This window comes from Trichechus manatus, unplaced genomic scaffold, assembly GCF_000243295.1.
Source record: "Trichechus manatus latirostris isolate Lorelei unplaced genomic scaffold, TriManLat1.0 scaffold00119, whole genome shotgun sequence".
In the NCBI taxonomy this organism is placed as follows: domain Eukaryota; kingdom Metazoa; phylum Chordata; class Mammalia; order Sirenia; family Trichechidae; genus Trichechus; species Trichechus manatus.
In genome coordinates, this window is record NW_004444055.1 from 5,187,301 (window position 1) to 5,213,455 (window position 26,155).

The following is a 26,155-nucleotide window of genomic DNA, read 5'->3' on the forward strand; positions in this document are numbered from 1 at the left end:
AGGAACTCAGCACAGGAGAGTAAGAGGAACAAAACTGGAGGACATTATGCTGAGTGAAATAAGTCAATCACAAAAGGACAAATATTGTATCAGACCTCTACTGTATAACTCATGTAGAAGTTTACACACAAAAAGAAACAATCTTTGTTGGTTATGAGGGATGGGAGGAGTCGGGGGGAACTAAACAGATAAGTGGTAACTTTGGTAAAGGGTAAAACAGTACACATTACTGGGGAAGCCAGCACAACTTGTACAAGGACAGGTCATGGAAGCTCCATAGACACTTCCAAACTCCCTGAGGGACTGAATTGCTGGGTGGAGGGCTGTCAGGACCATGGTCTCAGGGAACATCTAGCTCAGTTGGCAGTTTATAAAGACAACGTTCTACATTCTACCTTGGTGAGTAGCATCTGGGGTCTTAAAAGCCTGTGAGCAAGGGAGAATGAAGAGAACAAGATACAATGAAAAGATTAGTCCAAGGACTAATGGACCACAGCTACCACGGCCTCCACCAGACTGAGTCCAGTACAACTAGATGGTGCCTGGCTACCACCACTGACTGCTCTGACTGGGATCACAATAGAGGGTCCTGGACAGAGCTGGAAAATGATGTAGAACAGAATTCTAATTCACAAAAAAGGACCAGATTTACTAGCCTGACAGACCGGAGAAACCCCGAGAGTATGGCCCCTGGACACCCTTTTAGCTCAGTGGTCAATCCCCTCCCAAAGTTCACAGTTCAGCCGGGGATTGGTTAGCCTCATAAAACAAAACAGGACTAAAGAGGCACAGCAATCCAGGGACAAAGACTAGAAGGCCGTAGGGGGCAGGAAAGCTGGTGATAGGGAACCCAAGGTTGAGAAGGGATAGTGTTGACATGTCGTGGGGTTGTTAACCAACATCATGAAGCAATATGTGTATTGACTGTTTAATGAGAAACTATTTGTTCTGTAAACTTAATCTAAAGTACAGTAAACAAATTTAAAAAAAAAAAACAATACTATCAACAAAAAAAAAGAAACTTTGCTGTCTGCTTGTAGATTTGACTTTTTTATACAGAAAACAGTTAGTTTAAACAGAAAAGCCCAAATTGAACAGATCAGAACTCTTTCAAAGATTCAAAATAAATATTAAATTATTATTATCATTGGCAAGAAACAATTTTTTCTGAAGTGACAATCATGTATATTCCATACGTTGGTTATTTGGGGTTTTCTTTAGCAACGTAATTTATTTTATATACTAAAACTTCATAAGCTCAAAGTAATTTTTTAAAAAGACTGTGAAAAATGAACATTAACTGTAACTTTTTTTCAATAGCAAGGTACAAATTTGATATGTATTATCCAAGTACTAGCACTAGGAACAGTTTTAAATCCCCTGAATTTTGGTATATTCTTAACTTGAATGATCTGTCTCAAATTAGGGAGAGCTGCGGGAAAACTTAACTCTGCCTACCGATGATATATACCCCTCCTACGGCTGCGTGTTAGCGTTAGCTAGTTATAAAAAGTTAACCAGGCAGTTCTTTTTCTAGGCTTAAGTTTTCTAATGTAAAAAAATGAAAAACCTGAAATAAATTACTTTGTAAGTCACTTGCAGCAGAAAAATACCCTGATCAGAATTTGAGGTTATGCCTTTTTAGTTCTCACTTTTATTATTTACCCCCAAATCTAAATAAGACTCACCATATGTCCCAGAAAAACAGAGATCTGGCATGAGGATATTACGCATAGGAAAGGAGGTTCCAAATAAAATCTAGCAGTCTTCTCAATACCACGATTCATGTGTATTAAAACAAGAAAAAAAAGGTCTAGGCGAGAGCCCAGAGGTCAGATATATTTTGTGAGGCTGGTACAACCATACCCCCAATGAATGCAAACTTCAAGTTGTTAAAGACATGAATCAAGTAAGTTTTTTTTTTAACAGAAAATGTTGTTGTCATTAGGTGCCATTGAATTGGTTCTGACTAATAGTGACCCTATGTACTACAGAATGAAACACTGACCAGTCCTGCACCAGCCTCACAATAGTAGGTATGTTTGAGCCCATTGTTGTAGTCACTGTGTCAATTCTTCTCAGTAAGGGCCTGTTTTTTTTCACTGACCCTCTACTTTACCAGGTATGATGTCCTTCTCCAGGAAATGGTCCCACCTGGTAACATGTCCAAAACACTTGAGATGAAGTCTCGCCATCCTTGCTTCTAAGGAGCATTCTGGCTGTACTTCTTCCAAGACACATTAGTTCGTTCTTCTGGTAGTCCAGAGTATATTCAATATTCTTCACCAACACCATAATTCAAAGGCATCAATTCTTCTTTGGTCTTCCTTATTCATTGTCCAGCTTTCACATGCATATAAGGCAATTGAAAATACCATGGCTTGGGTCAGGTGCACTTTGGTCCTTAAAGTGAAACTTTGCTTTTTAAAACTTTACAGAGTTCTTTTTCAGCACATTTACCCAATTTAATGGGCATTGACTGCAGCTTCCATGGGCGTTGATTGTGGATCCAAGTAAAATGAAATCCTTGACAACTTCAATCTTTTCTCTGTTTATCTTGATGTTGCTTATTGGTTCAGTTGTGAGGATTTTTGTTTTCTTTATGTTGAGGTGCAATCCATACTGAAGGCTGTAGTCTTTGATTTCATCAATACGTGCTTCCAGTCCTCTTCACTTTCAGCAAGCAAGGTTGTGTCATCTGCATATCGCAGGTTGTTAATGAGTTTTCTTTCAATCCTGATGCCCTGTTCTTCTTCATACAGTGCAGCTTCTCGGATAGTTTGTTCAGCATACAGACTGAATAAGCATGGTGGCAGGATACAATCCTGATGCACACCTTTCCTGACTTTAAACTATGCAGCGTTCCCTTGTTCTGTTCAAACAACTGCCTCTTGGTCCGTGTACAGGTTTTCATGAGCACAACTAAGTGTTCTGGAATCCCAATTATTTGCAATATTATCTACTGTATGTTAAGATCCACACAGTTGATAGTCAGTCAATAAAACACAGGTTAACATCTTTCTGGTATTCTCTGCTTTTAGTCAAGATCCATCTAACATTGGCAATGACATCCCTCGTTCCACGTCCTCTTCTGAATCTAGCTTGAATTTCTGGCAGTTTCCTGTTGATGTACTGCTGTAACCTCTTTTGAATGATCTTCAGCAAAATTTTACTTGTGTGTGATATTAATGATACTGTTTAATAATTTCTATGTTCTATTGGATCACCTTCCTTTGGAATGGGCACAAATATGAAACTTTTCCAGTCGGTTGGTCAGGTAGTTGTCTTCCAAATTTCTTGGCAGAGATAAGTGAGCACTTCCAGCGCTGTATCTGTTCATTGAAACATCTTAATTGGTATTCCTTCAATTCCTGGAGGCTTGTTTTTCACCAATGCCTTCAGTGCAGCTTGGACCTCTTCCTTCAGTACCATCGGTTCTTGATCAGATGCTACCTCCTGAAATGGTTGAACAATGACCAATTCTATTTGGTACAGTGATTCTGTGTATCCCTTCCATCTTTTTTTGATGCTTCCTGCATCGTTTAATATTTTCCCCATAGACTCCTTCACTATTGCAACTCAAGGATTGAATTTTTTCTTCAGTTCTTTCAGCTTGAGAAATGCTGAGCGTATTCTTCCCTTTGGGTTTTCTAACTCCATGTCTTTGCACATTTCATTATAATACTTTGTCTTCTCGATGCACCCTTTGAAATCTTCTGTTTAGGTCTTTTATTTCATAATTTCTTCCTTTTGCTTTAGGTATTCTACATTCAATAGCAGTTTCCAGAGTCTTTTCTGACATCCATTTTGGTCTTTCCTTTCTTTTCTGTTTTTTTTGATGACTTCTTGCTTTCTTCATGTATGATGTCCTTTATGTCATTCCACAATTCATCTGGTCTTTGGCCATTAGTGTTCAATGCATCAAATCTATTCTTGAGATGGTCTCTAAATTCTGATGGGATATACTCTAGGTCCTATTTTGGCCTTCGTGGACTTGTTCTAATTTTCTTCAGCTTCAACTTGAGCTTGCATATAAACAATTGAGGGTCTGTTCCAAAGTCGACCCCTGCCCTTGTTCTGACTGATGATATTGAGCTTTTCCATCATCTCTTTTCAGAGATGCAGTCAATTTGATTCCTATGTATTCCATCTGGTGAAGTCTACGTGTATGGTCACTGTTTATATCTCTGGTGTCATTTCTATCATGAAGGCCATATTTTCCAAATACTGTTCCATCTTCTTTGCTTCCAGCTTTCGAATTCCAATCACCAGTAATTATCAGTGCATCCTGATTACATGTTAGCTCAATTTCAGACTGCAGAAATTAGTAAAAATCTTCAATTTCTTCATCATTGGTCTTAGTGGTTGGTGCATAAATTTGAAAAATAGTCATATTAACTGGTCTTCTTTGTAGGCATATGAATCTTACCCTGTCACTAACAGCATTGTACTTCAGGACAGATCTTAAAATGTTCTTTTTGATGATGAATGTGATGACATTCCTCTTCAATTCATCATTCCCAACATAGTAGATCATATGATTATGTGATTCAAAACTGCCAATACCAGTCCATTTCAACTCACTAATGCCTAGGATATTGATCTTTATGCGTTCCATTTCATTTTTGAGGACTTCCAGTTTTCCTAGATTCATTTTTCATATATTCTATGTTCCAATTATTAATGGATGTTTGCAGCCGTTTCTTTCATTTTGAGTTGTGTCACATCAGCAAACGAAAGCCTTGAAAGTTTGACTCCATTCACGTCATTATAGTTGACTCTACTTTGAGGAGGCAGTTCTTTCCCAGTCATATTTTGCGTACCTTCCAACCTGAGGGGCTCATCTTCCTGTACTGTATCAGACAATGTTCCACTGCTATTCATAAGGTTTTTACCACCTAAGTTTTCCAGAAGTAGACCTCCAGGTTCTTCTTCCTAGTCTGTCTTAGTCTGGAAGCTCAGCTGTCCACTATGGGTGATCTTGCTGGTATTTGAAATACTGGTGGCACAGCTTCCAGTATCACAGCAACATGCAAACCACTACAGTAGGACAAACTGACAGATGCTTTGGGTAAAAGAAAATATCATAGTTTATATGTTGATCAATTTACTGGAATTGATATGATCAATGACACTGAACTGTGACTGTTTCTTAAATAATGACTTTGAAAGAAAATAGAATCATCACATCTTCTATCTAAGAGCATTGCATTAATTAAACTACCCTTTATGACATGCATATATTACATACAATACAATAACACTAACCTTAATCTGACTCCTAATTCTGAAAATACCTAAAACCAAATTTTATAAGTTCTAGTCCAAGCTTTTACATTATAACTTCAGAAATGGATTTCCATGCTGAAAGCAATGATTGACACCAACAAATGAGAAAAATTTACCTGAAAGAGCACAGAAATACTCTTTTAAAAATCATATATTTTACAGAAAACAATAACTTTCTAAAAAAATATTAATCATTCTTTGAACTGATTCAAGCATCAAACAAGAAATTTAGTAATGCAGTTTCTGAAAATGGGGTGATTGCTAATTTAAAATGTGAGAAGAGAAAGTATTCATCTCCCTAAAGGAATATACAGAGTCCTTTTAAGATAAGTACATTTAAAGGATAATGTTTGGAACAACACTGCTTCCATTATAGGTTTTTTTTTTTTTTTTTTTTTGGCTTTCTTTCATATTACTATGTCTTTCCAGATGCTTTTAGTTCCAGTGGGGAATCTATACTGGAAATGCATTTATTACCACTTGGCAAAATACACACAGTAAATGGATATTAGAGTTAAGATTTTTTTTTTTTTTTAATCTGTGACTAGCTAAAAAGACTGACTTTTGTCTTTAGGTTGGATTACACTAAATAAAAAGAAGAATAATCAGATTAAAAAAAAAAAGACCTAAAGAAGAAAGACAAAATCAAATTTTCTTTTTAAAATAACACAGCAATAGTGGACAAGCTGGTTAAACCACGTTTCCATCAAGTGGATTCCGATTTAGGGCGACCCTATTGGACAGAGTAGAACTACCCCATAGGGTTTCCAAGGGTGTAAATCTTTACAGAAGCAGACTGCCACATCGTTTTCCCACAGAGTGGCTGGTGGGTTCAAACTGCCAACCTTTCAGTTAGCAGCCAAGCGCTTAACCATTGTGCCACCAGGGCTCATAGACAAGTTGCTTAGCAAGGACATTATGTTAAATACATATATATATATGTATATACATACCCAAAAATTGTGCAAAAAGGCAGATTTAACACTCCAATTGCTTTGATATGATCAAATAAATGTATAAATTCATAACAGCATTGAAAAATAAGAAAGACTGATGTCAATAAGAAAGATGTTAAGATAATTATAAAGATATAGAAGAGATAGGATTTAACTGGTGAAAAATGGTCATAGAAAAACATATAGAGAGAAGTGGTGTGGAGATGGGAGTAATTATAGGGTACTTCAGGCAAAAGGAGATCAAGGAACAACCGTCACAGTGATTAATTGGGACAATGCATTTCAAGCAACCAGACTTGATAGCCAGCCCCCACCTCCTGACTATACTGAACAAGAGAGAACAGCAATTGCCACAGACTAAATAAAACGGTTGGGTGTGGGTTCTGAGTCCAAGATGATGAGGTAGTTCATTGTTATAGGTAGCTAGTGATACCCTGAGACCAACTAGAAGTCCACATTTCCTCCTAGCAGGACATTCAGTCCTTCCCCACAATCACTAGAGACAAGGTCTTATAATCTGAACCAATTTTTACTAAAATGTGAACAAGTTATTCAAATATGTATACAACAAAGCAACGAAGCCAAGATAAAGGGTGATATGGAATAAAAGAAATTGAGGTGAGAAAAACAATACAAATATATTTTTTTAAGTTTAAATCATTTTGGATGCATAATATAAAAATATTATTTTTATTATAATTTGGCATTAAAATTTCAGATGTATAATCATGAATGGATAGTATTGAAGGAAGAAGTCAAAGCTGCACTGTAGGCACTGGCAAAAAAACAAGGCTCCAGAAATTGACAAAATATCAACTGAGATGTTTCAACAAATGAATGGAAAGCTAGAGGTGCTCACTAGTCTATGGCAATAAATTTGGAAGAGAGCTCTCTGGCCAACCAACTGGAAGAAATCCATATTTGTACCCATTCCAAAAGAAGGATGATTCAACAGAATGCAGACATTATCAAACAACATCATTAATATTACACACAAGTAAAATTTTGCTGAATATCATTCAAAAGTAGTGGCAGCAGCACATCAACAGGGTACTGCTAGAAATTCAAGCCAGATTCAGAAGAGGACGTAGAACCAGGGATGTCATTGGCAATGTCAGATGGATCTTGGCTAAAAGCAGAGACTACCAGAAAGATGTTAACCTGTGTTTTATTGACTATGCAAAGGCATTCGAATATGTGGATCATAACAAATTGTGGATAACATTGGAAAGAAGGGGAATTCCAGAATACTTAATTGTGCTCATGAGGAACCTGTACATAGATCAAGAGGCAGTGTTTCGAACAGAACAAAGGCTAACTGGATGGTTTAAAATCAGGAAAGTTATGGGTCAGAGTTGTATCCTTTCACCATACTTATTCAGTCTGTATGCTGAGCAAATAATCTGAGAAGCTGGACTATACGAAGAAGAATGAGGCATCAAGATTGGCGAAAGACTCATTAACAATCTGCAATATGCAGATGACACAACCTTGCTTGCTAAGAGGACTTGAAGCATTTACTGATGAAGATCAAAGACTATAGTCTTCAGTATGGATTACATCTCATCATAAATAAAACAAAAATCTTTACAAGTGGACGAAAAAGCAACATCAAGGTAAATGGAGAAAAGATTGAAGTTGTCAAGTATTTCATTTTACTTGGATCCACAATCAACACCCATGGAAGCAGCTGTCAGGAAATCAAAGAACACATTGCATTGGGCAAATCTGCTGCAAAAAATCCCTTTGAAGTGTTAAAAAGTAAAGACATCACTTTAAGGACTAAGGTGCACCTGACCCAAGCCATGATGTTTTCAATCACCTCATATGCATGTGAAAGCTGGACAATGAATAAGGAACACTGAAGAAGAAATGATGCATTTGAATTATGGTGTTGGTGAAGGATATGGAATATACCATGGACTACCAGAAGAAGAAACAAGTCTGTCTTGTAATAATTACAGCTAGATTGCTCCTTCGAAGTGAGGATGGTGAGACTTCCTCTCACGCATTTTAGATGTGTTATCAGGAGGGTCCAGTCCCTGGAAAAGGACATCATGCTTTGTAAGGTAGAGAGTGAGTGAAAAAGAGGAATACCCTTGATGAGATGGATTGACACAGTAGCTGCAACAATGGGCTCAAACATAGCAACAGTTGTGAGGATGGCACAGGACTGGGCAGTGTTTAGTTCCGTTGTACATAGGGTTGCTATGAGTCAGAACCGACTCAACGGTACCTAACAACAACAAAGCACAAGGAAATTAAAACAAACAAACAAACCAAAAGAAGTACCAAGATTCTCATTTTATGTTCTGGGCCCATATAAATACTGATGAACTCTAGTGGTTGTCAAAAACAATTATGTTTAAAGATATATCTTTAAAATGTAAAGGTAAAACTTCTGGTTAAATATGATAGATTAAATATATATTTGTTTTTATTTTCTTTTGAAATCCTACTAAAAACTTAAAAGGAAATTAAATACAAACATACATACATACATTTTAAAACAATAATAGCAAAGAGAATTGGAAATTATAGCAATAAGGTGTATTTTAAAAAAATGAGAGAAAAAAGAAAGCAGATGGGTAAGTGGTAACTGATTTAATAGATCACAGAAAACTAATGTTTAGTCCTGAAGAAAGGGATGTCAAGGGGAAGCAAGGCAATTTGTGCAGAAGAAATCCAGAATGCCTTAGGATTTGGAGGTTCCAAGTACTTCTGAAAGTGAGAGTGAAGGGTGGAACTGAAGAAAGGAATCACAGAAAAAAGTCTGACCAAGAAGCAATTAAAACCAGTTGCCTTTGAGTTGATTTCAACGTACAGTGACCCCACATGCGTCAGAGTAGAAATGTGCTCCATAGGGTTTTCAATGTCTGATTTTTCAGAAGTAGATAAGCACATCTTTCTTTCAAGGCACCTCTGGGGGTACTCCAACCACCAATCCTTTGTTTAGCAGCCAAGCTCATTAACCATTTGCACCACCCAGAGTCAAAACCAAAAACCCATTGCCGCTGAGTCGATTCCAACTCATAGTGACCCTATAGGACAGAGTAGAACTGTCCCATAGGGTTTCCAAGACTATAATCTCTACAAAAGCAGACTGCCACATCTTTCTTCCACAGAGCAGCTGGTGGGTTCCAACTGTCGAACTTTCGGTTAGCAGCCAAGCTCTTAAAACCTGTGGCTGTCAAGTCGAGTCCAAGTTAGATTAGCAGCAGAATGCTTAGATTCCCCAAATAGCCTCTTCCATCTCAACCACTGGGTGAGTACCTCTAACCTGCTTGAACAAGACAAGAGAGTAACAATTCTGAAGAAACTGAATCTTAGAGCCTCTGAACTCTAGGCACATGAAGTATAGCTGACTGAAAACATGAACCCTAAAAAACCCATTGTCGTAGAGTCGATTCCCACTCATAGCAACCCTATAGAACAAAGTAGAACTGCCCCTAGGGTTTCGAAGGACCCACCGGTGGATTAAAACTGCTGACCTTTTGGTTAGCAGCTGAGCTCTTAACCACTGCACTACCAGTGCTCCTTTGAGAACACGAACAAAGCACCATAAATTATAAACTGACAGATTAAACGAAAGTCTACATAATGAACTTCCCCGACTTCCCAACCTCTGCAGTAGGAACATTATCCCCAATCTCTTCCCTGGCCAGGAGATTGGAGAAGTTATCTCTGAGGAAATCATCCCATCCAAGAGAAAGATCTGCTGACAAGGTTGAATTCTGCCCGTACACACAATATTCTTAAATGAGTTGTTTATGATCAGTACATTCTCAGTGTCTTGGCATTTTCTCTGATTGAATCATACCCATTCCATGACAATTGTTAAATATTTTTCATATTACTTTTTGGTCCCTCAATAAATAACAGGTTGTACCCTTAATTGAGGATGGCACAGGATTGGGCAGTATTTCATTCTGTTGTGCATTGGGTCACTATGAGTCAGAACCAACTCGACGGCACCTAACAACAACTATTAATTACTAGGAATCCCACCAGTCAGTAAGGCCTACCCTTCATGCACAGAAAATTAAATTACCTATTTAGAACCTCATTCATTAATGTGAAGAAACCCTGGTGGCGTAGTTGTTAAAAGAGCTACAGCTGCTAACCAGAAAGGTCAGCAGTTCGAATCCACCAGGCACTCCTTGGAAACCCTGTGGGGCAGTTCTACTCTGTCCTATAGGGTCACTATGAGTCGGAATCAACTCGACGGCAACTGGTTTGGTTTTTGGTTTCTTTAATGTGAATAGTCAGCCAAAGATCATCCGATTATTTGAAGAAAGTCTCCAACACGGAAAGCAAAGACAAATAATAATCAGAAGCAGCAGCATTAAACAAACAGACCTTGTAGGAAACAGAAATAATTCAGGAAACAGAAGAAAATTTCAAAAACTACACTTTCAGAGAAATATAAAAAGATATTATATCCATAAAACAAATGAAATAAGAATAGGACGCTTTAAAAAAGAAGGAAGAAAAGAAACAATCCGAAAATATAAAAAAGAACACTTTCTGAATGAGCAGAAATTTTTAAAGTAAGCAGAAAGATTAGGAACATAAAGTTGTAGAAATTGCCCAGAAACTAGATTAAATTAATAAAGATATTGAAAATAGGACAAAAGGGGGAAAATAAGCCAATTATAGGGAAAAAAAATAAATTGAGGAGGAAAATTATCAATGAATTAGTACAAAAATTTTATTATAATGAAAGATATAAATTCCCAGATTGAAAATCACTGAAGTGCCTACATAATTAATGAGGAAAGACAGAAATCAGTGCAAAATATTGTAATATTTCAAAACATCAGAGATAAAGAGAAGCCCCTAAAGTCCAGAGACATATGCCAACAAAAGGCAAAGAACTAAAAAGGTCATCAAGTTTTTCAACTTAAACATTAAAAACTAGAAGACAATGGAAATTAACTTGAATGCTCTGAAGAAAAAATGGTACCTAGACTCCCTAAACTGCCAAATGATCGATCAAAATGAGTAGAATAAGATACGTTCAGACATTGAAGCTCTCAAATAATTTATCTTCTGTATACAGTTTCTCAGAAAGGCATTAAAGATATACTCTGCCAAAATAAGGAAAGAAAATAAAAATTTTATTGAAAAACATAAATATGTGGGACCCAATAAACGGAATCCAACACTAGAGATGCAGAGGTAGGTAATCCCTCTCCCCCCAAAAAAAAAATCATGGGGAGATAGCTGCATAGCATGCCTAGGGCACATCAGTGAGATGGCAGGAGTATGCCATCAATGAGATGGCAGTAGGGAATGTTCCTGGGTGAATAAGTGAAATTGTTACATCAGTGATAAATCTGACAATATTAAGAAACATTTTGTAAGCTGTAGCAGAGGTTTTGAGGATAAAATGATGCTTGGCACATAGAAAAAAATAAGTAAAAAGTTAACTATTACTTTAGGAAACAAAAAGTTGAATCAGAAGGAAGTATAAGCAAATATTTATATAGTCACAATGATATTAATAATGAATATTAATATATCACAAAAAATTATGATGAAAATACATTGAAAAGATAAGGGAAAAAGTAAAAGTAATAGCGGTAATAAGAGAGATAAAAGGCATATCTTTATTTCCCATAGTAGATAGACCATGTATAATGCCTAAAATTAACAAGACTGAAAATAGAAGTATAAATATGATATTTAGAAATACAGAGGTGAGTATCAAGGAGATGGATTGACACAGTGGCTGCAACAATGAGCTCAAGCAAAACAACAATCGCGAGGTTGGTGCAGGACCAGGCAGTGTTTCGTTCTGTTGTACGTAGGGTCCCTAGGAGTCAGAACCGACTCCACGGCACCTAACAACAACATCAACTATAAGGGTTCCCTCTATAAAGTAAGAACAAGGGTGAGGCAGGTTATACATAATTTACTATTATTTAACTTCTTCAACTATTTACTTGTATTTCAAGGTTAAAGAATAAAAATTAAATTTTTAAAAAACTGAAAAATAAAATACAGGACTTGGACTTAAAGGTTGTCACCAGAGGAACAGAAAATTGATACGAGGCTCTTCTTATTTCTAGTAAATTCCCCTTTTTGGTTCAAGTTGAGTTTCTCTCCTTTGCAATGAAAAATAATCCTGACCAATACAGATTAAAACCTCCAGAGTGACAGTAAATGTTCCAGAGTGACTTAAGACTGTGTGTCAAGACATGGGTTTTGCTAGTAAAGAACCACAGATGCTTACTAAAGATAGTCATGAGCTCAGCTGCTTTATGGCAAAATAATTGGTGATGAGTCTTCCTGCAGTTGAGGATTTAATCAGTCATGAGACCACATTGTGTCAATTTTTCATGAGCAGTTGAGTTGAGAAACATTGTTTTCTTATGGTTCAAAGAAGTATTGCTCTTAGAGAAGAGGCCCAATATCTTTAAGACTGCAGAATCTTTCATTACTCCAAAAATCAGACGTTTAAGTCTGAAAGCTTATGACTGACCGACTGCCCACAAGGAGTTACCCACTAATAGACTTGAATAATGCCTGAAATGCATTTCTCTATCTGTCCAATTTTTATCCAGAATGAGAATCTTGAACTACACTAGAGACACCTTCAGCAACAGCAGCATGATTGTTATTGAAAACATTTATTGACCACCTGTGTTATAAGCATAAAAATACACTGGGAAGAAGGACCATTAGATTACAGGGAAAGAAAGATGAGCAAAACAATTGTTTTGTTTTTAACTTTTTTATGGACACTTTGAAATATATACTAAATAAGGAAGAATAATATAACAAACCCCCTTGTACCCATCCTCAACAATGATCAACTCACAGACAATCATGTTTTATTAATATCCCTTCCGGTTTCCGTCTCTTTCACCCCTCCACTGGACTATTTTGAAACAAAACCAAGATATTACATCATTTCATCTGTAAATATTTCAATATATACACATCTTCTCACTTATCAACTATCTCATTATTCAACATTTTGTGTTTACAATAGTAAAAAATCTACCATCTGACTGTTTTGCACATTAACGATGTACATCTGGCAGTAATAAATGCTGTGGTGCAAGGCGAGAGTAATGCTGGCTTTGATGGTTAAGGTTATGTGTCATCTTGGCTGGGCCATGATTCTCAGTGGTTTGACAGTTATGTAATGATGCCATCATCTTTCATATTCATATAATGATGATTTCACATCTGGTCTTTGGAACCTAACCATCTCTATAAGTGAAGAGAGGGTGTCATTCAAAGACAAGAACTCTTTTTAAAAGCTTAACCACACTACATTATCATACCTAATGAAAATTAACAATAAGCCCCTAATATTGCTAACTATCCAATCAATGTTCACATTTCCCCATTGTTTTATAATTTTATTTTTATTTTGTTGATTTGAATGAGGCTCTGTTTGCTATTTAGTTACCCAGTGGTATAGTGTGTATAGAAAAAACAGGATAAATGTTGGATTCTTTCCCCTCATTTATTAGTTTTCAAATTTATCAGTAGGTTACCTAGCATCCTCTAAGGATGACCAATGGTTCTAAGTTTTTTTTGATTATGTGTGTGTGTGTGTGTGTGTGTGCATCTTAGTATTACTCTAAATTTAAACATAATTTATATATTTCAATCCATTACAGTCATTATTTTATTAATGCCTGAGTTGTCCAATCTTTGGCTAGAGCAGTGTTTTCTACCTGGCTCCAGAGTATTTTAGATATAACCTCAAAAGTCATTAATTGCTTCCCTGCTCTTTCATATGATAAATTATTCCAAACTCATGTTATATATTTCCTATCCCAGATCTGAAATCACCTCTCTCCCAAGGAGCCCTGGTTCCTTTTAGTGGGGAATGGTACTGAGACACCACAATCTGAGAACTACCAGTACCAGTTGCTGTCAAGTCAACCCTGACTCATGGTGACCCCATGTGTGTCAGAGTAGAATTGTGCTCCATAGGGTTTTTAATGGCTAATTTTTCAGAAGTAGATCGGCATGCCTTTCTTCCGAGGTACCTCTGGAGTAGCAGCCAAGCACGTTAACCATTTGAACCCAGGGACTCCATCTAAGAACTACAGTGTACTTGTTGCCATAGAGTCAATTCCAATTCATGACGACCAATGTGTTTCAGATTAAAACTACTCCAAAGAGTTTTCTTGGCTATAATCTTTATGCAGGCAGATTCCAACTCATAGCAACCGTATAGGACAGAGTAGAACTGCCCCGTAAGGTTTCCAAGGAGCGCCCGGTGGATTTGAACTGCCAACCTTTATGGTTAGCAGCCGTAGCTCTTAACCACTACACCATCAGAGTTTCCACCTGGGAACTAGGGGATGTTTATTCTACCAGGCTGGGCAGTGGTTCTAGGTCTTCTCAGTGAATAGAGCTAGGGAATCTGCGTTTTTTTAATATGAAAATACATCACAATTTTAATTGATAATTACAACATAAATACAAGACTACAAGGTTTTAACTTAATCTCCTAGATCTTACATCTGAATGGCCTTTCTTCCATGCCAAAAAGCCTAGTTTCTAACAACACCAATGTAATTTCTCATTTGCTTTCTCCCATAGTACACACAAAAAAGCTCCCCTCCCCCTCAAAAAACAGTACCAATACTATCACCAAAGATTAAGATTAGGAAAAACGGTTTAAGATTTATTGGACAATTCTTTCCCATAGGGTAGGTCTCACAGACAAATGACCATTTTTTTAAAGTCATTTGAAATCATTCTTCTCTCTCTGTGATTATGCCACTAACTTGAGATGCAGGTTTATTTGAGTCATTTCGTTTTCCATTTTTAAGTATTGCTTTTCTCATGGTTAATTTTGTTTTATAATCATGCTAAATGTTTGTTTTTTAATTTAAAGCAAAAATTAAATATATGCAGAGACATCTAGCTCCTAATCCTGTCCCGCTCCATCCTGTTTTCTCACTCCTCCATAAATAACCTTTCTTCTGATTTTTTTTAAAATAGGCAAATTCACGTTCAGATTATCTTCTTAGAGAAATGGTAGCATGCTTACACAGCTTTCCCCGCTATGATTTTTTTCTTTTTCACTTAACAATAAATCCTAAGGATCATTCCATGAACTTATTGATTTTTAAAAAGTGTGTTATTTTCCTATTCAAGCAAGAAATTTGGCTATAAAATGGGACCATTAGTAGTCAACTACTGGGAAAAGGAAGATTTAATCTTAATATATTATTTAAAAAAAACATACAGATTGGGGCTTTGTAGTAAACCTTCATAAAATGACTCACCAAAATCACGGCATCATGCTGGGAAAAATTAGAGTAGGTGGCTTTGCTTCTGAGAGGCATACACAGCGTACAATTTTACCATGCAAAACGCTTTCGCTACTACAATTTTCCTTTGCTTTGCCTTTTCTGAAAAATAATGTTCCTTCCTATTTTAGTAGCACCATTTGCATTCCTATTATTCACACTGAACCGAGATTTCCATTTTTATCTTTCCTTTGTTACTTGTTGTCACCCAGCACTTCTTCCCTAGCTCTTTGCCTTTCATTTATCTTGCCCTGAAATGGGAGGTCTCATGCTATGGGAACAGTGCCTTGAATTTCCTAACCATCATGCCAAGACTCGTCCTAGTTTTATGATATAAGTTCCCTTGAACCATTGCCAACAAAGTTAGGACATCTCACACATTTGCTATGGAAATACCTTCATAACTAATAGTCTCTCAAATTAAGTCATTTTACAATTGGAGCTGGAGGTGGTTTTCTTTTCTTTAAATGTATTCTGCAGCTAGGGGGGAAAAACAGCAATTCTTTAAAGGCTGTAAGTTGTAATATTATCATACCCAGTTTAGCTGAGAGGTTGTTGTTGTGTGCTGTCCAGTCGATTCTAACTCACAGTTACCCTATAGAACAAAGTAGAACTGCCCTTTTGGGTTTCCTAGGTGGCAGTCTTTACAGGAGCAGAGAGCCAGGTCCTTTCTCCGGAGGAGCCTATAGTGGGTTCCAACTGCCTTTCGGTTAGCAATGGAGCACTTAACCATTCTGCCAGGGCCCCTTAGCTGAGAGGGAGACTCCTGCAATCCCAGTCCCAAGGTCTGCACATAGTGAAATCAAGAGTTTGTTCATACTCACCTGTTTCTTTAGATGAGTAGCCTCTGTTCTCTTCTGCTTTGTGTTTAAATGTTCAGGTGTTTTCATTATGTCGAGTTATTTTCCTTAGGACAGAAGCAGGAGTATTCAAGTCCCTGAATGATTTGAATGCTGCCAAATCACCAAATGATGTCCCATCACTTTTTCCTCTCATATTTTAATAGCAAGTTACGTCGACTTCTCCAGACCCACCAGGCCAATCCATGTCTTTATTCAAGTTGTTTGTCTTTGCCTGAGAAGATTTTGTCCATTGCCCAGGTGAGTCTCCCTTTCATTCTTGAAAACCTTGTTCAGGTGTCTCTTGCTCTAGGAGGACTTCCCTGCCCCCACTTTTCTCCCCTGCCCCAAGAGAGCTGATCAGTCTCTCTCCTGCATGATTTCTCAAGTGCCCACTGAACTGTGACCATCTAGAGTGCAGAAACCATGTCTTATTTATTTATTCCTCATCACCTGGCACCATGCCTGATGAGTATTTGTTACTTGATAAATGAAGTTAACTAATGATTGAATAGTAAATGGGTATGTAATGGACTCTCCCAGGTGGGAAAGGTTGATGAAACTGCTACCTACATTGCATGTTAGATAAGGGTCTGCATTCAGACGTCCTCCTTTACACCTCTCTGCTGGAAAGGAACAGGGTTGTAACATATATCTCTGGTTTCTAACCATGAAAAATACCATTAAAGTGGTGGGTACTAGAGTCTGATGGAAATATTTTTTTACTTGAAGGAGGCAAAGTTGGCTTTGCCACTCTGTTCTTTTAGCAAATGAATTGTCATAATCCATTCAGAAAAACCATTTCAGGAATACTCTTCACTGCACACTGGGCCTTCCTAGATGATCCTCCATGATGTCCACATCAGCCTGTCTTGTTTCTGCCAGTCCCTCTAATCCTCACTTTCTATATCGTATACCTCTAATTGACGGCATGAGTGGTTCAGTGGTATAATTCTCACCTTCCACGAGGAAGACTTAGGTTCAATTTCTATCCAATTTGCCTTATATACAGCCACCACCCATCTGTCACTGGAGGCTTACTTGTTGCTGTAATGGTGAGCAGGTTTCAGCGAGCTTCCAGGCTAATACAGACTAGACAGACAGGCCTAGCAATCTAATTCTGAAAATCAGCCAATGAAAACTCTATGGATCACAATGGCCTGATACGCAAGCCATCATGCGGATGGTGCAGGACCAGGCAGTGTTTTGTTCTGTTGTGTGTGGGGTCACCATGAATCAAGGGTACAATTTGACAGTAGCTAACAATAAAAACAGCAACATATATCTAGTTAAAGGCTGGCCTGTCCTGTAAGTCATTTCTACAGATCCCAAAATGGCAAGTAGCCAATCTGATGAATTTATCTATCCCATTGAGGAAAACTAGAGTGGTAGTTCCCTTGTTGGATATAAAATCACCTAGATAAAATTATAGATGGCCAGGCCTTGTTCCTATGTTTTCTTATTCAGTAGGTCAAAGCACCTTAGCAATTTCAATGAGGTGAGTTTTGGAACTACCAGATGAGAAGCACAATTCCAAAGTACACACTAGGGAACACACAGAAGGGAAACACCCTTCGTAGTTGACCAGCAGAAGTAAGTTCGATTCTACTTAAGCCTTAAGAAACTCCAAATGCAATGAACCAATTTTGGGTCAGCCCCCCAATTCGAGAAATGATATTTTAGTCCTTCTTACATTTACCTCTTTACAATAAATAGGATTTTTAAACACAAGTTCATTTGGAAGCAATAATATATTGTGAAGTCCTTGGGTGGTTCTAATAGTAAGGTTGGAGGTTCAAATCCACACAGAGGAACTTCAGAATAAGGCCTGGCAATCTACTTTTGAAAAATCAGTCACTGAAAACCCTGTGGAGCACTGTTCTACTGTGATACGTATCAGGTCACCATGAGTCGGAATCAACCAGACGGCAACTGGTTGGTTTTTTGAACACTTTACAAAAAGTCATCTCCCACTCCTCCACTCCATTACAGAGTCAGAATCACATGGATATGGTTGATCTGAAGTCGAAAATCCCAGTCCCTAGGAGGAGGATGACTTCACTTAACACTGTTTTTTTCTCAATATCAGGTTTCACTGAAGGAGCCCTGGTGGTACAGTGGGTAAAATCCCAGCTTCTAACTGAAAGGTCAGCAGAGGAGCATGAGAAAGAAGTGGCAGTCAGCTCCCTGAAGATTACAACCTTGTGATCCATGAGGAGGTCCTACTCTGTCCTACAGGGTCACTATGAGTTGGAATCAACTCAGCAACATCGGGTTTGGTTTTTGGTTTTAGGTCTGATTGCTCCTTTCTCTAAAACTCACTCTTCTTTCCTGCCTCTACAGTTGCAGAGATTAACAGAGCAGCTTCCTCCTATGCTAAATAATTTTTTTTTCTTTTTTTTTGAGACTTCTTTCCCACTCACTAATACTCACTGGGCTTCCGGTAAAATTTTAGTTTGTCAAATATCCCAAAGGAATTAAAGACCTAATTTTAGAGAAGGTAGAAAGGACATTATCAAAGTAACTGAGAGTAACCATCCTTAACTGTAAGAGTGACAAAGGAGGAAGGGCAGTGGCCCATCTGCTGGGTATCAAACAGCAGCATCTTTATGAAGAAAGAGCTCCCTATAACAGCTGAGGAGGGACTGCTATCTACCACATCATAGACAGCAGAGAAGAACAGGATGTTATGAATACAGCGTGAACATCAGCACTAAAGTTAAAATCGTATTTCCCAGATGTGTGTTTATCTTGTTTTCTCTGTTCTCAGGAGACAACTCTTCTGTTATATAAAGTATAAACCACCCCTAGCTGGGGGGAGGAGAAACAGTGTAGACATGATAACCCTCTTCATTTTCATTTCATGAATGAAAAGAAAGCTCACTCTGGGCTTATAGCAACATATCACCAAAGGGGCCTTGTAATTCCTCCTTGATTCTTGGTTTTTTAAAGATCCATGCTTTGTCTCCAAGTCTGTACCATTTGTAGCTGAAGCAAGCCTCCAGAGAAGTTGTAGAATATGCATCAGGTAAATTAGCTTTTCCCCCAGACCTCCAATGGGTTTGACAGGTAAAATGAAGACACAGAAGTTGGTTGGGATTTTTCTGTTAAATATTGTACTCAGAAAGCAAAACAGGGACAGGAGTAATGACAAGGAAACTGGTGGCTAAGAGACTTTAACCCCTAAAACTAGCTATGCTTAGTAAATACTCATTTACTGTCTTCAGTGCATACCTTTCTATTAGAAATGAATGCCCAGGTAATCAACGTCAATCAATTGTACGTGCAGAAATTATCGAATTGGTGTATGTTCTGCTGTGTATATTCTCAAAAACAACAACATAAATAAATAAATAAAAGAACATAGGGGAGAGTTCGGCCTATGTTAGAAAAAAATAGCATGCTTTATTGATGAAAGGTTCTGTGAATATCTTAATAGAAGATGAAAATTAGAAATAAAATCATTTAGACCTTAAAAAAAAAAAAAAAAAAGAAAGATAGCCATTGTAGTACATTGAGCTTCATAGAGACAGCACCGGGCCAGGCAAAGCCAGAAAGCACTGGGCGACTCTGTGCCTCGCTTATGAAAAATAACTAAACACGGGCAAAGGACATCCTAAGAAGCAGAGAGGCAAAAATGTCATCATATGCATTTTTTGTACAAAAGTACTGGGAGGAGCACAAGAAGAGGCACCCAGAGGCTTCAGTCAACTTCTCAGAATTTTTTAAGAAGTACTCAGAGAGGTGGAAGACCATGTCTGCTAAAGAGAAAGGAAAATTTGACGACATGGCAAAGGTGAACAAGGCCTATTATGAAAGAGAAATGAAAACTTATATCTCTCCTAAAGGGGAAATAAAAAAGAAGTTCAAGGATCCCAATGTACCCAAGAGGCCTCTTTCAGATTTTTCTTGTTTTGTTCTGAATATCACCCAAAAATCAAAGGTGAGAATCTTGGCCTATCCATTGGTGATATTGCTAAGAAACTCGGAGAGATGTGGAATAATACTGCTGCCTATGACAAGCAGCCTTACAAAAAGAAAGCTGCTAAGCTGAAGGAGAAATATAAAAAGGATATTGCTGCATACGGGGCTAAAGGAAAGTCTGATGCAGCCAAAAAAGGAGTTGTCAAGGCTGAGAAAAGCAAGAAAAAGAAGGAAGAGGAGGAAGATGAAGAAGAGGAGGATGAAGAAGAAGATGAAGATGATGACCATGAATAAGTGGGTATGAGCACAGTTTTTTTTTTTTTTTCTTGTGCACAAAGCATTTAATGCCCCTGTACACAATTCATTCCTTTTAAAGAAAAAGAAATTGAAATGTAAGGTAGTGAAAAATTTGTTTTTCTGAAAAAAAAAGAAAGAAATGAATGAATGCCTGGGATGAACGGTCACCAGTCAGTCCTCACTTTCATCAAATATCACCAGTTGGGAGATAATGAAAACCAAACCCATTGTCTTCCAGTCGATTCCAACTCATAGTGACCCTGAGGACACAGCAGAACTGCCCCATAGGTTTTCCAAGTCCATAATCTTTATGGAAACAGACTGCCACGTCTTTCTCCCGTGGAGTAGCTGGTGGGTTTGATCCACAAATGTTTGCCATTGAGCCCCTAACCACTGCACCCCCAGGGCTCCTTCTACTTTGGGGATAGCATGCTTATTAAGACATTGGGGTTTTCTCAGCAGCCATATCTGAGTTTGAATCCAAGATCTACTAATACTTGCTAAGGGATCTTAAGCAAGTTACTTCACCTCTCTGAGCCTTAATTTCCATTCTTAAAAATAATGGCTGTGAGAATGAAATCAGAAAGTGTATATTAAGGATTTACACAGGGTGTGTCACTTAAGAAATATTCGGCAAGTATTATAGTTATTACTATTAGACCAGTATATTAATCAGGACCTAATTGGTTGCAAGTGAAACAGACTTAACTCAAAGTGTCTTAAACAAAAAAGAAATTTATTGTCTCACGTAATTAAAAATCCCTGTGGCAAGTTTGGTTCAGGCAGATGTGGATCTGAGAGCTCAAATGAAGCCCCAGGACTTGATGCCCTCTCCAATTCCTCACCTTTTCCATTTGTGTCTGCTTTGCTACTTTGCCTTCATTCTTCTGAAGTTTCTTTATATACCATGGCCATTAGCAATTCTAGGCTTAGATTCTGCCAGCTGAGAAGCCTTGGCTCTAGAACAACTCCATCAAAAGTACTCTCTTTGTATCTCATTGCTTGGAACCTTTACCATCCCTGAAGCAATCAGTGTAGTGTGAGAAAGAGAGAGAGACACAGACAGGGAACGTTCTAATTGAACCAGGCCTGAGCCATGTGTTCATCCTGGAGCTGGAGGATGATACCAGCCCCACAAAGCCACAACTAAGAGCATGAGAAGGTGATTCCATGAAAGAAGATGAAGGCACCCTGTTACTCAAGAAAGGGGGCATAGATGTTGAGCAGATATCCTTGCAGTCCAAAAATTAACTTCTTTTCTAAAAGACTCTTTCTGGTAAATAGAAGATTGTTGTTGTTGTTGTTGTGTGCTGCCAAGTTGAATCCAACTCATAGCAACTCCATAGGACAGAGTAGAACCGCCCCACTGGGTTTCCTAGGCTATAATCTTTATGGGAACAAATTACCAAGTCTTTTTCCCATGGAGCTGCTGGTGGGTTTAAACCACTGACCCTTCAGTTAATAGCCAATTGCTTAATCATCGTGCCACCAGAGCTCCTTTAGAAGATATGTGAACTTCGCCTTCAAATTGAGAGAACAAGATCTGCAAAGGTGACGCAACTTCTCCCAGCCTTCTCATTGTTATTGTTAGCTGCCATCAAGTCAGCCCCCAACTCATAGTAACACCATGCACAATGGAACAAAATGCTGCCCAGCCCTGCACCAGTCCAATGGTCAGATGAGGATCGAACCATTGTGATCATAAGGTTTTCATCTTTTGATTTTTGGAAGTGGAAGCAAGGCCTTTCTTTCTAGTCCATCTTAGTCTGGAAGCTCTATTGAAAACTGTTCGACATCATAGCAACATGCAAGCCTCCACTGACAGATGGGTGGTAGCTGTGCACGAGGAATCTAATGGGGTCTCCCTCATGGAAGGCGAGAATTCTACCACTGAACCATCACTGCCCCCTCAGGCTTCTCGTAAGATAAAGGAAATAGGAAGCCACACAAGGTCAGACCCATAATCCCTCAAGAGCTTAAGTCACCATAGATACCCCAAAGGACATTTCATAAGTAGAAATGCGGTTGTGCTTGATGTCAAGCTAAAGGTTAGCTTTAGACTGGCTTTTCTTTTTCTTTTTTTTTTTTAACAAAGAGAAATTTATTCTCTCACAGTCCAGTGGGCTACAAGTCCAAATTCAGGGCATCAACTCTGGAGGAAAGTCCATGTCATCAGTCTTCCGTTGGTCTGGGAGCTTCTCTGATCAGGAACCTCAGGTCCAAAGGACCTGCTCTACTCCTAGCACTGCTTTCTTGGTGGTATGAGATTCCTATGTGTCTCTGCTCGCTTCTCTCTTTTATATCTCAAAAGAGATTGCATTAAGACACTGATCTTGTCAACCTCATAAGTATAACCTCATCACAGTGATAGAATTTATAACACATGAGGAGAGCACATATAATCTCATCATAGTGGTAGAGTTTACAACTCATAAGGAAATCACATCAGATAACACAATCATACAATACTGGGAATCATGACCTAGCCAAGTTGCTACACATATTTTTTAGGGGACACAATTCAATCCATGACATTCCACCCTTTGACCCACAAAAAAATCACATCCTTGTAACATGCAAAACATATTCATCTCATCATATCACAGCAAAAGTCTTAACTCCAAGTTCAAAATCCAAAAATTCCTCTTCATCTGTGAAATCTAGAATACAAGTTGTCTGCTTCCAAAGGTACAATGGCAGAACAGGCACGAGCTAGACATTTCCATTACAAATGGGACAAATTGCAGGGAAAGAAGGAGTAACAGGCACCAAGCAAGTTAGCAGAACACATTATATTAGCCCTCAAGGCTTGAAAATAATCCTCTGTTCTCTGAGACAATTTACACATTAGCCCTGCCCTCTAGACTCCAGGTATTGGCCACAGTCTCCGGATTCTGAGTGGAGGGCCCTCGGCCCTGGGCTTCAGCTCCACCTTCCAGGCCCACTGGGATGGCAACTCTGCTCCCTCGGCTTTAGGCGTACCATTCTCCTAGTCCTTCCACCCTTAGAAACACCAGAGGCCGTGGCTCCACCCTTTGAAACCCTTGAGGTCATGACCATACCTTTTGAGACTGAGGCAGCTTGGCTTCTTGTGTTCCTTGCCTCTTCAGCTTCTGCTTTCTGTGGCCTCTTGGCCCTCGGGCCTCACACCCACATCTGCTCTGCTGGGGCAAGTGTTCCAAAGCTCAGTAGCTCCACTGATTAAATGCCTGGAGGCACCCCACTCCACCAGGAAGCCTCCCGTACACAGGCACTCAGCTCCCTCGCTCTGTGGGTCAGCAAGCCTAACTCCACCAATAAGTGCCCGAAGGCACTCCACTCCACCAGGAAGCCTCCAGCACACAAGCACTCAGCTCTCTGGCTCCGTGGGTCAGCTCCAGCGCCATCTCGCACTGGACTCCTCATTCTGCTGCTGTTGGTTTTCTGCCACTGCCCCTTCTCTGCCACTGCAGGTTCTCTGCTGTTGCCAATCCTCTGCCACGGCCACTCCTCTATCCATTCACAGTTTCAAAACCGTTTCCACATTTTAGGTATCTGTTAGAGCAGCACCCCACTCCCAGTACCAAATTCTGTCTTAGTCATCTAGTGCTGCTCCAACAGAAATACCACAAGTGGATGGCTTTACAAAGAGAAATTTATTCTCTCACAGTCCAGTGGGCTACAAGTCCAAATTCAGGGCATCGGCTCCAGGGGAATGCTTTCTCCATCGGCTCTGCAAGAAGGTCCATGTCATCAGTCTTCCTTTGGTCTGGGAGCTTCTCTGATCAGGAACCTCAGGTCCAAAGGACCCGCTCTACTCCTAGCACTGCTTTCTTGGTGGTATGAGATTCCTATGAGTCTCTGCTCGCTTCTCTCTTTTATATCTCAAAAGAGATTGCATTAAGACACTGATCTTGTCAACCTCATCAGTATAACCTCATCACAGTGATAGAATTTATAACACATGAGGAGATCACATATAATCTCATCATAGTGGTAGAGTTTACAACACATAAGGAAATCACATCAGATAACACAATCATACAATACTGGGAATCGTGATCTAGCCAAGTTGCTACACACATTTTTTAGGCGACACAATTCAATCCATGACACCCTAATTAATCAACTTGACAGCACACAAAAACAATTAAATCTCACACAGCAATAGTGTCCCCTGATCCTAATTTCCCTTCATCCTAGTATTTCATCATTTGATGAATAAAGTGAAGTGCTAAAATTATCACCAATTTTTATAACATACTTGCCAAAACTGATATTTTTTTAAATTAATAGTAATTTGTGCAGCGTATTTCTTCTCATAAAAGTAAGTTACTTATACTTAGTTGTAGAAAGTTAGAAGATACAAATAAGAAAAAAAATAAGGAAGAGAGGGATAAAATAAGGAAGAAAGAAAAGGAGGGATGGAGTGAATGAAAGAGGGAACAAAAAAGGAAGCAAGAAAGAGGGAAGGAGAAAGGGACAAAAAAAGAAAGGAAAGAAGACATACATACTACATCACCATCCAGAAATAGCCATTGTTAGCACCTTCATGTTAAGCCTTTCAAAGCCTTTTCTTTACTTTTTTTTTACCAAAAACGAGATTTTAACCTGCTTTCCTGCTTCTCAATTTATACCAGAAATATTAAATACTATTTCTATTAAGTTCATTATATTAAGTGTTCTTAACTTTTGCTTGATAGACAAGTTTATATTGAAATCTCCTGATATTATATAGAAAACGTGGTGCGTATAGGCATTTTTCTTGGGAGATAGTGGAGCGCGTTCATCAAGCTCTCCAAGGATGTCTGCAATCTAAAATTTTGTAAAAACCTGTTTTAGAAGTGGAGCCAAGATGGCAGAGTAATCAGATGCAGTAAGCCATTCCTCTGCAACAAAGACCCCCAAAAAACAAGTAGAACAGATACTGGCATCAATCCTGGGACCCTGAACTTTAAATGAAGGCATAAAGTATTAGATTGGAAGCTACTGAGAAGAAAAAACTGATGGGAAACAGAAAACACAAGAGATACAGAGTGGAGGTTCCCTGCCAACTGGCACAGCACAGCCTGGCCATCTTGGTATGAAGCCAACAACTCCACATGAGGAGCACAGAAAGGTGCCTTCACAGGATTCCTAGTAGGAGATAGAGGAACGGCATGGAACACCCAGAGCAAAGTAAGATCTCATTTGCTGGCTGCAGCAACACTCTCAAATGGTAATGAGAGGAGTACGCTCCTAAAACCCTCACCTTTCTGGTGGATAGTAGCATGAATCGCCCTATCCCTGCAGCCCTGACTGCCAAGGACCGCAGTATGAACCCCCCCATTCCTCTGCCCCATCTAGCCCCATGCATCCCTACCTTTGCCCCCTCCCACCTCACTCCTTTATCACACTCTGCTGTGGTTCCATGCAGAAAAGGCCTTGTGCCACCTCCTTCCCCGCTGATTCTGCCCTGCTGCACCATGACCCTGAGCAGAACCAGACCCATGCTGCCTCTCTCCCCGCTGACTCTGTCCCACTGCACCATTGCCCAGAGCAGAAAAGACCCCATGCCACCTCTCTGCTGACTGGCTCCTCC

General features: G+C 38.9%; 1 pseudogene; it reads left to right on the forward strand.

Annotated features, from left to right (window-relative positions):
• Nucleotides 1–20,592, forward strand: part of LOC101352049 (high mobility group protein B1-like) — a 113,411-nt pseudogene extending 92,819 nt beyond the window's left edge.
• The last annotated feature ends 5,563 nt before the right edge of the window (nt 20,593–26,155 follow it).